Genomic DNA, 16740 nt, shown 5'->3' with positions numbered 1-16740 from the left:
CATCGTCTTTTGTGCAAGTCAGCTTCTGCTGCAATTAACCCCCTGACAGTCATAGAAAACACTGCAATAGCAATCAGGCAAACAGAATATATAATAGTCACCAAAATATTCCAGGCAGCTCCCATGTGCTTCCCATTCATTGCTTTACATTTGTCCACATTGACTTTCATCTGCCCATTGTGTTGTCCCTCTAACTTGGTTAGGTCCCTCTGAAGTGCCTCATAGTCTTCTGTAGTCTTGACTAACCTAAATCATTTTATGTCATCTGCAAAATGTTGCCACCTCATGGCTCACCATCTTTTCCAGGACATTAATATACGTAATATCAGTCCTAGTGCAGAAGCTTGTGGCATCTCACTGTTAACCTTTTGCCCTGAAGAAAAGTGACCATTCCTGCTCTTTGTTAGCTAATTTTTGATCCATGACAATACTTTGCTTTTTACCTCATAGCTAATTAATTAGTTTCTTTAGGAGTCTCTTGAGAGAGATTTTGTCAAAGGCCTTTTGAAAGTCTCATTAAATTATTCCCTTTCTTCTATTACTTTGGAACTGGCCTGTCATTTGTTGTGTGTTTCCACAGCACCAAGCACAATCGGGCCCACCCTCACTGATGCTTTCGGGTGCTACCACAATAACAACAACAATAATTTTGTTCTAGAAATAGAAATTTGGTGGCCATCCGGGCCTGGCAGACAAGGACTACGCTTGCCGGGAATGGCAGTGATTCCTTTCCTACGCAGAGCCTTTCCTCAGACTAACTGACTGAGCAGTGAATCTCTTGGAAGTAGAAAGGGATGAGCTGGGTTGTCAGCCAGAGACGCTTTCACCCTGCGCTACATTTTAACATGGAGAAGTCTGCTCTCTTCTAGTCCTGCAGCTCCCTCTTGTGGGCAGCGCAGAGGCCTGTGGATGGGATGCAGGTTCTTTAGGTACAATGGCCCTCAGTTCAACAAGACATTGGTGGCATGACAAACTCTATAGGTGTTGCAAAGTGTGTACACACACACACACACACACACACACACACACACACACACACACACACACACACACACACACACACACACACACACACACACCCATCCTGTATATTTCAGAGATGAGTAACATCTGCCCATGCTAGGGCTTCACATTGCATGGGTTTTGATCCTCTGTGTCTGTATGTCACTGATATCCATCCCTGACCCGGTGGCAGGTTGCTACCTAGCAGGATGTCATCTCTGCCATCTCTTTCCTTTCTCCCAGGGTCAGGGACAGGTTAGGAACAGTTTTTCCTCACCACTTTCTGATGAGAGGTCTTTTATCAAGACCATAGTCAGAGCCTGTGGAATGAACTCCCACAGGAACTAAGGACCATCACAAGACAGCTCCATTTCTCTGACCTGCCTTCTCCAGCATCAGCACAGAGCAGTGTGTACATTAAAACAACAACAGCAAACCTACCAAAACAAAACACTAGCCCATCTGCAATCCCTACACAATTCACAGTTGTCTCCCTGGGGAGATGATATGAAGAAGAACAAACCAGATCAGACAGATGTCAGTCCCATCAGTCAATGCACTCCTGGAAGGCACATAGATGCTACAGTGATAAGGGCGGTATACGAACCCACAGAGAGAGACTGAAGAAATCTTTCTCACATATCCTTGTACTTGAGACGCTGGATTAGAAAGAATCATCTCAGTCTCCTGGCCTCGTGGATGGGTCGATGGGGGGGCAGGAGCAGAAGGAGATGGAGCCATGAAAAGTCCTTCCCTCTCCATCCTGGCTGTGTAGAAAGACGTGACAATGGTTTCAAACCACCTGCCATCTTCTGCCAAAGACTCCAGCCCCTTCTGTGCTGGTGCAATACAGCTGTGTTAGTGACAGCTGGGGCACAGGGCAGCACCCCAGGCAGGAGTGGCTGTGTGGAGGAGGTTTAACTCACAGTGCCTTGGGGCTGGAGGGGGCAGAGCAGGTCAGTCATGTTCAACATTTGTTCAATCCAAATTTCTTACAAGTTGCTGCCCCGGTTTCAATGTGCCTCAGACTGAGCCAAGCCCCTGCTGGTTCCAGTGGTACCTGCGGCCCAATTTCAGCTCCACTCGCAGTTGAGGGGCCCGTCGAAAATACAGATAAAACAGACTGGAAAGGGAGAACATTTAGAGAATCAGGGTTACAGAGAAGTCCCGAAGTAGAGGTGCCCATGGGAACAGAACTACAGCACCATGCAACAGTGCGGCTTGTGTGGGGAGGGCCCAGTATTTGTATCCCCACGGACAATGCTGCACCAGGGCCCGGAGTCAGTGGCAGATACTGGAACTAGCCCCGAGAGCTAAGACAGTGACTAACGGCCAGTCCTGACTCACCTCCAAGTGGGGAAAGTCCCTCTAGATTCAGCCTTGGATCATTCCAAGGCCTAGTTCATCCCTGATGGCCACCTGGTCTGTGCAGCTGACCCTAATCCGCTCTGGAGCTAGGAGTTCAAAGACACTCTGTTCAGAACCAGTCAGTCCGGTCCATCTCACTCCCACTTGCTTTCACTGGGGGGTACCTCAGGAAGAACATGCTAAGGAAAGGCAGTGAGCAATCCCACCTCTCTCCTCAAACAACAAACGCTGGCCTGACTTAGTATTGGCCAAGTGAAAATCTGCAGTAAACCAGTGCAATGCCAGACCAGATGGATTATTAACTATTAGCTACTTGGGACACCTTTGCTAGAGGGAGGAATAGCTCAGCATGCTTTGGGAGCCCTGCCTGGGAATTCGCAGGGTGCAGGAAAATTAACCCTTTGCAGCAGTGGTGAGTGGCTCTGCTACAGTTTAACATGGAGCCTGTTGGCCAGAGGAATCTAATTTCTTAAGCAGGGCGTGATTTCCCAGAGATCCGTCGCTATGAGCAGAGTTGTGCCCAGGCTGAACAGAGGCTGCCGTATTCTAGAGAAACCCTGCACCCCTGGAATTTCTGAATGGGCTTAAAGGAATTGAGAGCTATTTGTGCGTGAACACTTCAACCACTTCCCCAGTCATTCAGGGCCCTATCTGGCGAGGTGCTGAGTGCTTCCCACAATGTGCTGAAGCCATTAAGCACCTTGCAGGATTGGGGCCTCTAGTGAAAACTTTAGCTCCCTGCAGACTGGGCAGCCGACCCGACGGGGAACGGACAGTGCTGTTCATCCCCCTTTGTAGACGGATCCTCTTCCTTTTCCACAGCCCCAGCCCAGGGCAGGAAAGGTGAGGTGACCCCAGTTCCTAGGAAGAGACAGTTAACAGTAATGAGGAATTTGAGGATTAGAAATGTAGCTAGTTGGCTTTGCGATAATCAGGAGAGCCGTCTGGTGAATAGTCTGCCGGGTGCGAAGGTTGCGGAGCTCTTGAGATATATCGATAGAATTACGTGCGGTGCTGGGGAGGAGCCAGTGGTCATGGTACATGTAGGTGCCAGTGACATAGGGAAAGGCAGGAGAGAGGCCCTCGAGGCCAAATATAGGCTGCTAGGTAAGAGATTAAAGTCCAGGACCTCCATGGTAGCATTCTCTGAAATGCTTCCCGTTCCACATGCAGGGCCAGGGTCTCAATGCATGGATGACATGATGGTATTGGGAGGAAGGATTTAGGTTTATTAGGAACTGGGGAACATTTGGGGAAAGGAGGCGCTTATACAGGAAGGATGGGCTCCATCTAAACCAAAATGGAACCAGATTGCTGGCATGTCAAATTAAAAAGGTCATAGAGGATTTTTTAAACTAAGGGCTGGGGGAAAGCCGACAGGGGTGGAGGAGCACACGGTTCAGACAAAGACATCCCATAGGGGAGGGTTTATTAAAGGGGATTCTCTGTACCCTAGTAAAGAAGAGAGGATAGAAGTTGATGAAGCACAGGTAGGAACTGAAGAGAAACAGTCAAACAAAAGAGCCCCATTCAAGTACATCACAGGAAGGCAGACAACTAAATATTGACCGATGTTATAAGTGCTTGCATACAAATGCTAGAAGTCTAAATAGTAAGATGAGTGATCTTGGAGTGCCTGGTATTAAAAGAGGAGACTGGTCTAATAGGCTTCACAGAAACTTGATGGAACGGGATAATCCACGGATGCAGTAATACCAGGGTAAAAAAATATAGGACTGAGCATAAGTCATGCTGGCAGAGGAGTGGCACTATATGAGAAAGAAAGCACAGAGTCAAAGATAGTAAAAATCTTAAATGAATCAAACTGTACCATAGACTCTGGAGAGCAATTCCATGCTCAAATAATAAGAATATAACAGTCGGAATATCCTCCTGACCACCTGCCCCGGATGGTGTCACTGACTGTGAAATGCTCAGGGAGATTAGAGGCTGTAAAAACAGAAAACCCAATAATAATGGGGAATTTGAGCTAACCTCATATTGACTGGGTACAGCCAGGATGGGATGCAGAGAGATTTCCAGACACCATTAACGACTGCTTCTAGGAGCAGCTAGTCCCTACAAAGGGGGAGGCAATTCTTGAGTTAGTCCTACGTGGAGCACAGGATCTGGTGCAATAGGTGAATAGAGCTGAACTGTTCGGTAATAGCAACCATGTTGTAATTAAACTGAACACCTTGCAGGGGGGGAAATGCCAGTAGCATTTAACCTCAAAAAGGGGAACTCCACAATAATGAGGACGCTTGTTAAGTGGAAATTGAAAGGCACAGTCACACGTGAAATGCCTGAAATCTGCATGGATGATAATATTTAAAAACCCCATAATAGAGACCCAAACTTTTCTGCTTTTATTGCCTCTCTGCTGCCCGCCCAGGCCCATCACCAGCTCATCTGGACTTCTCCCTTGCACAGCTTCCCTTCAGGCCCGACACACCTTGTAGGTCCATTACCCCTTGCCGGGCCAGTATAGGATTTATAAATCCTGTCCCACTTCCCCCTCCAGGGGGCGCTGTCTCCCTTGGGTGAGTTCCCCAACTCCCATAACAAATTCTGACCATGTGAACTAATTAGGAAACACCCCTCCAGGCTCTCTCCCTGTGCAGACGCTCTCCCCCTTATTCCCAGGGGCACGGGGAGGTGGCAAAACCCAAACCAGTGCCTCCCAGCCCGGTAGGCAGATTCACACTAGCTCCACTCGAGGGAGTGCGCTAGGAACAGCAGCTCGGACGTGGTGGCTCAGGCTAGCCACCCGAGTCCAAGCGACCACCTGGGGCCGAGCCTGGGCCGCCAAGTGTGCCGCAACATTCACGTGTGCTAGTGCGCGGCCCCCTCGCACGAGTCTGGCCACCCGTGCTGGGAGCTGTGCTCCCAGCTGCAGTGTGGAGCGTACGTGGGTGCTGCCTTCAATGGGTCACATAGATGTTCACTCTCCCCAGTTCCCCTGAGCCCAAACACGGCCTGGAGGCCGCTGGGCCGGTGGGAAAGCTCGCTCACTGCTCCGGAACGGTTGGTTGATGGTGCGACTGAGAATCGAACTTCAAAGAAACAAGCGCACACACCTGCCTGGCTTGGGTCCCTCGGGAGGAGCAAGCAGGGCCGGCCTTAGAGAAAATGGCGCCCTGGGCGAACTTGCATTGTGGTTCCCCTGGCCCCCGCGGTCTCCCCCCCATTACCCCTGCGTCCCGTTTCCCTTGCCCTGAGCTCCCTTCTGCGGCCTCGCAACCCACGCCTGCCCTGCTCCTTGCCTCTGAGTCTTGACCACGGTGCCCCCCCGGACCACAGCCCCCCACCCCTGAGGCCGGCCCTGTGGTTGCTTTCCCACTGCTCTGCCCTGGGAACTCCCTCCAGCCTCCTTCCAATAGCAGGTTCCCCAGGAAATCCCCAGCAAACAGCAGCGGCCGCTTCTGCTACTGATCAGCCAAGGAGCCCTCCCCCCACTTCCCTCTAAACCAAACCTCCCCCGCAGCCCAGGTTCCCGGGAAGTCTCCTTCCATTTACTGGCCGAACTCCCCCCACTTCCCCGCAGCCCCATATGCTGCTGCGTGGGGTGGCTGCTGGCTGAAGGGGCCTCGCGTATCTCACACACACGTATGGCTTGGCCAGCCAACAGAGGGTGTTGTAGGTGAGGGGTGCTCCTTAGCTGTCCCCACCTCAACAGAGAGCCCCCCCCATACACAGCCGCTGCAAGGGAAAGGAGAACAGTGGGTGGCTTCCTCAGCTAGCCCCCCCCAGCTTCCTGGGGGGGAGACAGAGCCAGGGCTGGCCTCCTCAGCGGGGATCGCCCCGAGCAGCTTTGGGGGAGAAGAGAAGGAAATGGGGGGTATTCTTCAGCCAGCCCCCAGCTGGGGGGAAGCATGCCTTGGCGTGCCTTAACATGTTCCCCTGACGTGAAACCGGCAACCCCCCGCCCCAACAGGTGAGAAGGGGACGTGCTCCCCCCTCCCCGTGATTACTTCATACGTCTCCCAGCTGCTGGCCAGCCCCATGCCGGCAGCAAGCTGCCAGTTTGGAGCGTGACGCCGAGCCATCACCCCCCAGAGGTGCCTGCTACAAACAGTGACCCACGAAGGGGGTGCAGAAGCCGCGAAGCCAGACGAGATACCCACCTAGGCTAGTGGTGGCAAAGCCCGCAGGCAGCGGGACTGGGGAGGGGGCTAAAACTCAGACTTTGGAGACGCCCTGTGTGGTGTCTTACACAAGAGGCCAGTTTGCACCTCTTTGCCCCGCAGGCCAGCGCTCCCAGAGCTGGAGGGGGGTGATGCCCCGCACCCGCCACGCTGCGCTGGCCAGCTCCAGGCGCTGCTGCCGAGCAGAAGTGCTGCTTCTGGCCCAGGCAGGAAGCCGGCCCCGCACGGGCAGCGCCGGTTGCCAGTCAAAGCGGGGGAAGTCAGGAGGTGTCACAGCGCTGCGCACAGAGAGAGCTGGGCAGCAGAGAGGAGCCCAAGCCCCTGGACCAAGGCGCCTTGGGGAGCCGCCCGGGTCGCCCAACCCTAAGGCCGGCCCTGGGAGCAAGCACCCAGGTGAACCTTTCTCAGGGAAGCTCTGGGCTCAGCGACTGGGGACAGGGTGGGTGCATCACAACGGACAGGTAGCCCACAGCTGCCATGGCAACCAGAGAAACAACCCCCCTCCTTGGAGACACTTGGATTCATGCACCTGAAGGCCAGAAGGGACCATTAGCTCATCTAGTCTGACCTCCTGTCTAGCGCAGGCCAGAAAATGTCACCACGTTACCCCTGCACTGAGCCCAGTAGCTTGGCTAAAGCATCTTCCAGACAGGCGGACAGGCTGGATTCGCAGACATCTAGAGATGGAGAAGCCACCACGTCCCTTGGGAGGTTGTTCCAATGGCCAATCACCTTCCCTGTTAGATATTTGTGCCTTATTGCTTGTTAGGATTGGTCTGGCTTCAGCTTGCAGGTGTTTGTTCTTGTTCTGCTTTTCTCGGTTAGAATAGCAAGGAGCCACCAAGTTCCTGGCATTTTCTCCCTGGGGCAGGTACTTCTACACCGTAATCAACGTCTCTCTCAATCTTTGCGAAACGGATGGCGCTCCTTATGTGAGTTACTGCAAGGCATTTTGTCTCGCCCTCAAATCATTGTTGTGGCTCTTCTATGTACCCTCTATAATTGTTCATTATCCTGTTTAAAACGTGGACACCAGAACTGGGTGCAGTATTCCAGGATCTGTCTCCCCAGTGCTGTAAACAGAGGTAACAAGTCCCCTGCCTACTGCTTGTCACTACGCCCTCTTTATACGTCCCAGGATCGCATTAGCACTTGTTACCACAGCATCATACTGGGAATCCATGTTCCGTTGTTTGTCCACTGTGGTCCCTAAATCCTTTTCCGAAACACTGCTTTGATTTCCCTAATCCTGACTCTTTGGGACTGAAGGCTCCATTATCCCCAGCGTGGGGCCTCCTGCTGGCTGATGGATCTTGGAACTCTCCCAGATCTCTCAGACTTCTCAGCAATGAGGCTAAACCCTTGGGAGTGTCTGGAGAGTCCCTGGCTTGTGTAAGATTTATTATTTCTCTACTCAAGTCAGCCATCTCCATAGGAAACCTCAGGGCTGACTTTGAAAGCTCACAGCTGTCACAAGTCGTAGGGCCAGGGACAGAATCATTATGGGAGCAAATTCCATCTCAGCTTTCACAGCTGTAGAAGCCCTGACCATACCAGGGGCGGGTGACGTACCCAGCAGTCATAACTAAAGGAGATTCAGACTCTGGGCTCCTGTGATTTGGATGATACTCGGACCCCAGAATCTAAACACACATTCAAAATATTCACTGAAAAAAATCAGATGGAAAGTGTTTTGATCTCAGTGTGAAAATTTCAGTTTTTAAAAAACAAATCCCCCCCCCAATTCTCCTCTGCCCCCCAACCTGATCTCCCCCCCAACAACTTTTTTCAGTTTTCAGTGAAAGTTCTTGGTGCTCATGGCTTCGATGGGTCTTCTCCTTGCACAATATAAGGCACAGGTGACATCTTCCAAAACGTTGCCCTGGCCTTTTAAGTCCGGGCGGTTTGTCCATTTTATGCCTTTCACAAACCCACGTTTGATCTAACATGCAGCACGTCCTCCAGCCCCAGCTTTGCCTCGTTGAGACAAGTTCTGCCGGTTATGAAGGTCCATCTTCCTGACCCTGATGTGGATTAGCCTGTTGAATTGTCTCCCAAGGGAGGAGTGGGCGCTTCATTGCTTGGCAGTTTTAAAGCTAGGTGGGACAAATTCAGTGGAAAGTGTCCTGTCGGAACAATCCTGCCTTGGCCCCAGGGAGATGGACTGGGAAGTGTATTAGGCCTTTTCAGTCTGTATTACCATTATTGCTGTTGATTGTATGTGTTTGATAGGCATGCTTAGAGGACCCAATCAGGGATCGGGGTCCTGTTTTGAAGGGCGCTGTACACACACATAATGAAAAGCCGGTCCCTGCCCCACAGAGTTACAGTCACATACAGGACACAAGACAACAGGTGGCTAAAGGCTAAAGATCTCTAACATCTATGGGTCTATGGCCAAAATTCAGCCCTGCTGGTGCCACTCTGTTGAAGTCCATGGAGAGGCACATAGTTGAGTTTGGTCCCCACGCAGTGCTTGTCTCGGCTTAGCTGTGTTGTTTAGGGGTGTGATTGGTTTTCCACTATACCTGGACTAGTACAAGCCCTGGTGTGGATGCAGTTATACCTGTATAAAGGTGCCTTATTTCACCACTGGCTCTAACATGCGGGCACCTCCCTGCAGCCCGGCTTGACCTCCTTATGCCAATTAATGAAGGACCATCTACTTCTATAAAGGTGCCTTACCTTGGTATAGTTTATTCCCCTTCCCGTATGGCAACGAGCTATCCCAATATATGAACATTTGCATCCATGTAACTGCACCCACATTCGGCACTTTAACTGTGCACTCTAACTAACGTGGTACAAGGTGAGTGTGTGTAGACAAGACCTCCAGGCCAATTCTGCTGAACAACCGCAGTTCTGACACGCCGCCACAAGGGGGCACTGTGACACTGCTTCAGCCACCAGGAGCAGGTCTGTGGCGCTGAATGTTATTTCAAGGACTTGGCTCCCGGTGATGTGTTTTAGTGGTTTCTGCCCCAAGACCGCTAGTGGGCACAGGAAGGCCTGAGACCCTCCCACCCTGTTGCCATCAGTGCTGGCCGGTCCCCACCTCACCCTGGAAAGTCTCCTGAGCTCTTAGAAAGGAGCAGCTGCGTGTTTGGGGCTTTTTTATCCCAGGAACCGCACAGGCGTGGAATGAGAGAGTGCCCGAGAGCAGCCACCTGACTTCCCGCTCTGCCCCCAGCTCAGATGGTAGCAGCAGCCTCCCTCCACCTGAGCCCGGCTCCATGCAGTGGGACAGGCGTTTCCTTGCTCCTCCTCCTCCCATCTATTCTCTCCTCCCCAGTATTCAGGAGCCCCTAAGCATAGAGAGCCGGGACCCTGCTAGGCGGGTGGGTCAGAGCCCGGCTGAGACTCAGATCCTAGCCCTGTCATTTTGCAGTGTGGACGCAGCTTAAGCCGCAGACCCGAGCCAGAAGGTCTGTGCGGTGCAGTAAAAAAAAATTTTTTTTTTAAATGCAGATATACCTATCTCATGGAGCTGGAAGGGATCCTGAAAGGTCATTGAGTTGAGTCGAGTCCAGCCCCCTGCCTTTACTAGCAGGATCAACTACTGATTTTTGCCCCCAATCCCTAAGTGGCCCCTTCAAGGGCTGAACTCACAACCCTGGGTTTAGCAAACCCATGCTCAAACCACTGAGCTATCCCTCCCCCCATACTGTGTAGGGACATGTTAGCACAGCTGGGAGCTCCGGGTCCAGCAACTGTGATCCCAGGTTTACACTGTAGCATGGTGCAGGCTTGGAAACATCAAGGCCACAAGCCTGGGTGCCCAGACCTGCGGGCCACCATGCAGTGTAGACAGGCGCAGGGGAGGCTGTGGGTCTGAAACTCTCGGGAGCTGAGCGCAGCCATGAGCAGAGAGACTCGTGCTAGGAGGCAGGAGATCATGGGGGCATGCACAGCTGGTTATCCTCTGCAGAGGAGTAACGGGCTAGGAATCAGGCCTCTCAGGAGACGCTGGAAGAAAGAAGGGCAGGGACAGAGAGTTGGGATGCTCCCCAGGGGAGGAGGAAAAGCCTCCACCTGGAGCAGGTAGAAAGGCAGGAATCGAAGCAGAAGAGATGGCAGCTTCCTAGAACGTGGGGATGGGCCGGGCCAGTTAGGTTGGCTAGTCCAGCCCCATTGGAATTAGTACAGAACCTGAAACACAAGCCCTTTTCACACGGCTCCGGGGAGAATCAAGCACTTGGGAAGATCAGTCCCAGGGAATGTAAAACACACGTACAGACGAAATAGCAGCGACCTTCTAACAAACACCACGAGCAGATGGGAAATCTCAGTATTATCCCAGCTGGGGCGAGCTGCAGAAATTACAGAGAACCTCTTCCCTTCCCCCCAGCTGGCATGCCTAATGCAAGTATCGACCTCAGATTGGAAGTTTAGGGTCTCAAACGGACGGGAGGGGCGAAACCCCAGAATATGAGCGGCCAAGAGACGGTGGGGGACAGGGCTGCTGGGTTTTAGCCAGAACCTCTGGCTCAGAGAGGGCCAGATCATGACTTTAAACCCAACCCTGAGCCAAGGCTGGTGCACTGGGCCCCAGCGACACCCGTCTCTGTTTCCCCCAGACCGCGTGGGGCGGGAGTAATTTGCTGTTGGCCTATACCAGGAGCAAGTTACGGCACCGACCCGTGTTGGTTCTGTGATTTCCCCAGCCCCAACCCCTTTGACACCTTCTAGGCCCCTGTCCTGGCGAGGGATAATGGGCGCGCAGCACCCACTTGCTCCTGCACGCCCTGTGCCAAGGTCTGGGCAGTGCTCCTGCACCCCCGCTCCCTGGTCTAGGTGTGTGGCCCAGTGGTGCATCTACACTGCAGTCACTGGCTGCAGTGGCAGTGCATGGAGACATGCCTGAGCTAGCTTCGATCTAGCAGCTTGGGGACCAACAGCAGGGAAGCCGAGGCCCAGGCTAGCAGCAGCCTCCTTCAGAGGGAGGGCGTACGGGGCCCAGTCTGCATCCTGCTGCCTTCAGGCTCGGCACAGACTGCTTTACAGTGCGGGTAGTCCGGCTTGGAGCATGCTGGCACATGCCTTCCTCTCCCACCTCCTATGGCTGCGATACACCCGGCAGCTCTTGTATCTCCACCCGAGGGGGTTCCCTGAGACGTCTCCGAGCTGCTGGTCTTCTGGCAGGAGCTCCGCAGGACCTGGGAGCTAATCTCGGTGCCCAGGTCTGTAGCGGCCGCCGAGGGGAGGACCTCTTAACGGAGCCCCTGCTGCACAACCCAGATCTTTGTGTGCCGCTGGTGGAGTCCCCCCAGTGCGCCGGAGGTTGGTCCTGGCTGGGGACACTAGAGTCAGAGACCTCCTGGGCTATGATTGGAGGGACTGGGTGGACCCCGCAGCACTGGGCCAGGGCATGGGGCTGCCCCCCCCGCTCGTGTTTCCCGTCGTGTGCTCCAGGAGGTGAGGGCAGCCTTGTCTCGAGTGGGTTCCGCGGAGGTTGCTCCCTGCCTACCCCTAATCCCTGGCCCTCCAGAACTCATCATCAGGTCCCAGCCCCGCGAGCCTCCCCTGCCGCCCCGACACATGTCCTGAGTCACGTGAACGACATCCAGCCGCTGGTCTCCAAACCACGCCCGGAGAACGCCTGCCCGTGCTCCTGCTTCACACCCACCACCTCCTCGCCCTCGTGTCCCGTCCCGACACCAAGTGACAGGACCTACTGCCACCTGCCGAAGGCCAGGAGCCCCGATGGGCCAGTCTGTGCCCACTCTGGTTCCATGGCCCGCTGGGGACATCAGCTGGCAGCTCCTCCATGGAGCCGTGAGCGCGGGCGTGTACCTGGCGCGGTTCACGATCTCCCCAATGGCGCTCCCGTCTGCGGACAGAGGGAGACCCTGACACCCACCTATGCAGAGAGCATCAGGTTGCAACTCCTCTTCTGGCTCCTACTGAGGGTCTGACCTCACCTCCTGATCCTTGCATATGTCCCCACCAAGTCGCGGGACCTTCTCCTGGTGCTGGCCAAGATGCCCATCCAATCACTTGCCTCGGGCAGTGTCCACCCACTCCTTCAGGGTCCCCCCTCCCAGATTCTTAACCTCTGACCTCACTCCTGCTTCCGTTTTCTCCTTTATCGTCCCACATACTCACTGGGGGATTGGCCTAGTGGCTCCTCCCCCTGGCCTGTAGTTTGGGGCGGGCCTAAACCCGCCTGCCCCAGTACCCGCAAACAGTCCAGGCGGCTGCATGAGTAATTAGCCAGAGCTATGGGCTGGCTTGTACCGTTTGCAGAGATGCCTGTGGCGCTGCTGGTAATCTCGTTAGCTAGATGAAAACCAGCTCGGGTTTGTTCACATGAGCTGCAGCCGCACCTCATGAGTGCAGGTAGATGCACCCCTAGTGAAGATCTAGCCCAGGGGTAGTCAACTGGCAGACTGTGGGCCGAATCCAGACCTCCAGATGCTTTTGAATGCATAAGAACATAAGAACGGCCATACTGGGTCAGACCAAAGGTCCATCCAGCCCAGTATCCTGTCTACTGACAGTGGCCAATGCCAGGTGCCCCAGAGGGAGTGAACCTAACAGGTAATGATCAAGTGATCTCTCTCCTGCCATCCATCACCAACCTCTGACAAACAGAAGCTAGGGACACCTTACCCATCCTGGCTAATAGCCATGAATGGACTTAACCTCCATGAATTTATCTAGTTCTCTTTTAAACCCTGTTATAGTCCTAGCCTTCACAACCTCCTCAGGCAAGGAGTTCCACAAGTTAACTGTGCACTGTGTGATGAAGAACTTCCTTTTATTTGTTTCAAACCTGCTGCCCATTAATCTTTTTATTTACTTATTATCATTTTTTTTTATTATTATTTTCTCTGGAGTCTGGACCTTGACAAAGAAATTTGGACCTTGACAAAAAATCATTGACTACCCCGACCTAGCCCATAGTAAAGGCATTGGGTCCGTCTGCGAACGCCTCCCTATAGCGAGCAGTTACTCCCATGAGTAATCCTGTTAGCTGCAATGGGACGGCCTGTGTGAGCAACTGCTCCCCGGGCGAGCAAGGAGCTCACAACCCGGCTCGGTGTTTGATAAAATTGTTATTTATTTGGGCCTTCGGGGGCCATCCTGCCAAACGAGCAGCATTAAATCTGGCGTGAGATGAAGAGAAGAGAAATTATCACAGCTGCCCGCCCAGCACGGAAGGTCCATTGGGGAATGGGTGAAGCCAGGGCGTGGGGGGTTACAATTTCCAGACAGTTCACAAATTGTCACATTCCCATCTGTGGGATTTGTCGGAGTTCTCAGCAGGCCGGAAGCTTTCTGGTTAAATGCTTCCACGCCAGTATGCCGCGAAGTGAAATACACTCCCCGAGCAGCTTCCCCGGAGAGCACTAGATTCCAGGGATTTCTTGCTGCAATTTATAAAAGTTTTACTAGAAGTAATCCAAGTAAATACTGCAAATCTCCTGGCCCTGCCAAACCAAGCTCTTGCCACATAAATTACTGCCACACAAGGGGTTAGATTAGAAGCTCTAAAACATAACGTGCTTCCCCAGCTAAACACAAGGCAATGACAGCAGCTCAAAGATTTGTTCTGCCTCAGAATTTTATTGCTCCCCAAACCGTACGAGATACTATGTAATGAGGAAACACGTTGCTGACTCATCGGCGGCGGACATGTCAAGCTGTACAATCTGTTTGGAACGAGGCAAAGGAAACTCTGACTACGAAGGTGGGATTAGCGATTAAACATGCGTTTCGGGGATTGCGAAGGGAGATGAAACGTTCTGACAAGAAAGAAACAGCTTCTCCCGCCGCTAGGTGTTATTATTTACAATAATACTAGAGGCTCCAGGAGAAACTGGCTCTCCACCACCCTGCTAGGTTCTGCTCGGTCTACTCCAAAGGGTTTGCATTCTAAATAGACAGCACAAAGATTATTGCCGCTATTTTGCAGGCAGGGAACGGAGCTGGATCTCTGTCGGAGCTCTAAATCCCGGCCCCAAAGACAGTCCGTTCTGAGGCCATGGGGGACATTTCCAGCTGCCCAGCAAAGGACAAACACATCTGCTGACATTTCCCACCGACATTTTTATCGAAGTTTTTTTCTCACTATATATTTTTCAGTGGACTCTCGTTACACTGGAGGAACCTATGGGGTGGGTGGGGAAGAGGCATTATCGCGGGGGGAAGGGGCATCTCCAAACACCCTCTGTGGCCACTGTCACAGCTCCCCCCTCTCGTCAAGGGTCTCAGCACTCCTCCACCTGACACCTGGCTAACATAGGAAGCACCCCGTTGGGGGTTAATTTATTAATATTCCACAGAACTCTGCCCTGCCTCTTCGAGCAAATCTTAATGTCCCACCATGAAATCCTCAACTCAACCCCATCTTCTCTGCACCAGGGTCTTCAGGATTTTGGCTCTCTTTTCCCCCTGCGGACCTTCATCCATGAACCAGTCAGCCCAAGTGATCTCCTTCCCTCCTGGGGTCACCACAGTCCTCATCTGCCCGCCCTGGGCTCGACTTCATCCCAAAGCATGGCAGCTTCCCAGCCAGTCTCTTTCTGGCCCCCAGCCCTGGGTCATCACCACAGAAACAAATTCCTCTCTGCAGCTGTCTTCTTAGCTTCCAATTCAGGCGTCGTCCTGCCCCGCATTAACCTCAACCTGGGTGCAGCCGTCTAGGCATCAGGGGAGCTGGGCCCGTTTCACATAAAGGGGCCACCGCCCTGTGACAGGGACCATCTCCATGCATTCGGGGAGCACCTCGATGGGCCCAGCCTGGCTGCCGGGGCTCAGAGAAACAGGGCCGGCTCCAGGCACCAGCTTCTCAAGCAGGTGCTTGGGGCGGCCGCTCCGGAGAGGGGCGGCAGGTCCAGGTATGCGGCGGCAATTCGGCGGACGGTCCCTCACTCCGCCTGGGCGTGAAGGACCACCCGCCGAATTGCCACCGTAGATCGCGATCGTGGCTTTTTTTTTTTAGATCGCGATCGCGGCTTTTTTGTTTGTTTGTTTGTTTTGGCTGCTTGGGGCGGCCAAAACCCTGGAGCCGGCCCTGCAGGGAAACACATACAATGGAGCAGATCCCAGCATGCAGCTCACAGGTTTTGGGGGGGAGGAGAGGTAGAAGAAATGCTGGGATGTTAGCGACAGCCTTACATGGCTGCAGTAATCTGCCCCCACCTTGGAGCCAAAGCAGAGCTCGGGGGGATGTGACCGGGGTCCTGGTGGGGAGCCAGCTGTGGTCACTCAATTAGGGTGAACTGCAAAGAATGGGGCAGACAATCCCCATATTGCTGGTGGATATTCCAATACTTAGATTCACCAACCAGCATCAAACAGCTTCTTTATTACCTTACTGGTTACTCAGAAGTCCAAACAACACAGTTCCCTTCAAGTGATCCAGCCTCAGGCCTCTGTCCAGGTACCCACGTCAAATCTGATGACAATTTCTGTAAATCTTATTTCATCATATAAAAGAAAAGGTTCTACCAATCCCAAAGGATTGGACACATCACCTCCCAGGTTAACAAATGTTTCAGATCTTACCCAGATACATGCTACCGCCTATTCTTATTAACTAAACTAAAATGTATTAAAAACAAAAGAGAGAGAGTCTGGTTAAAAGATCAATATACAGACAGACATGAGTTCAATTCATTGAGGTGCAGATTCACAGTAGAGATGGTGAGCTTTATAGTTGCAAAGAGTTCCTTCAGAATTCAGTTCATAGATCATAGTCCAATGTCCAAATCTCACATTCGGGGCGTCCCAGCAGAACTGGGACCTCAATCTTGCGACTCAAACTTCCCCGATGAAGCTGAAGCAGATCTGAGGTGACAGAATCAGGACGCAGGGGTCTTTTGTACAATTTCATGTCTTTTGACAAGTTAGGATTCCCTCCGGGAACAAAATGTCATTAGGATGACTTTGAAGGAGGTCCATCTCCCATACTTAGCTATACGAATTAACATACGGCCATTTGCTTGTTCCTCCACCAGTCACAGTACATTTCAAAGAGAGATGAATACCGAGATATCCCGTGTTTACAATTCAATTAAATGATATCAGAATACAGCATAGACACGGACTGTTGATTACATTGTTGACCCTACTCATACATATGTAAATACACAAAAACACAGACATTATCTCCCCCCCATGTCTTATGAGAGTGATTTATTTTGCAGGATGTTTAACCCTTTCTAGCCATGCGTCACAGGGGGAAATGTGACTCTTGTGATTCTCTGCTCCCCCA

The sequence above is a fragment of the Chrysemys picta genome, chromosome 6 (genome assembly GCF_011386835.1).
Source record: "Chrysemys picta bellii isolate R12L10 chromosome 6, ASM1138683v2, whole genome shotgun sequence".
Lineage (NCBI taxonomy): Eukaryota > Metazoa > Chordata > Testudines > Emydidae > Chrysemys > Chrysemys picta.
The sequence above is the reverse complement of the archived record's forward strand: the minus strand, read 5'-3'. Positions refer to the sequence as shown.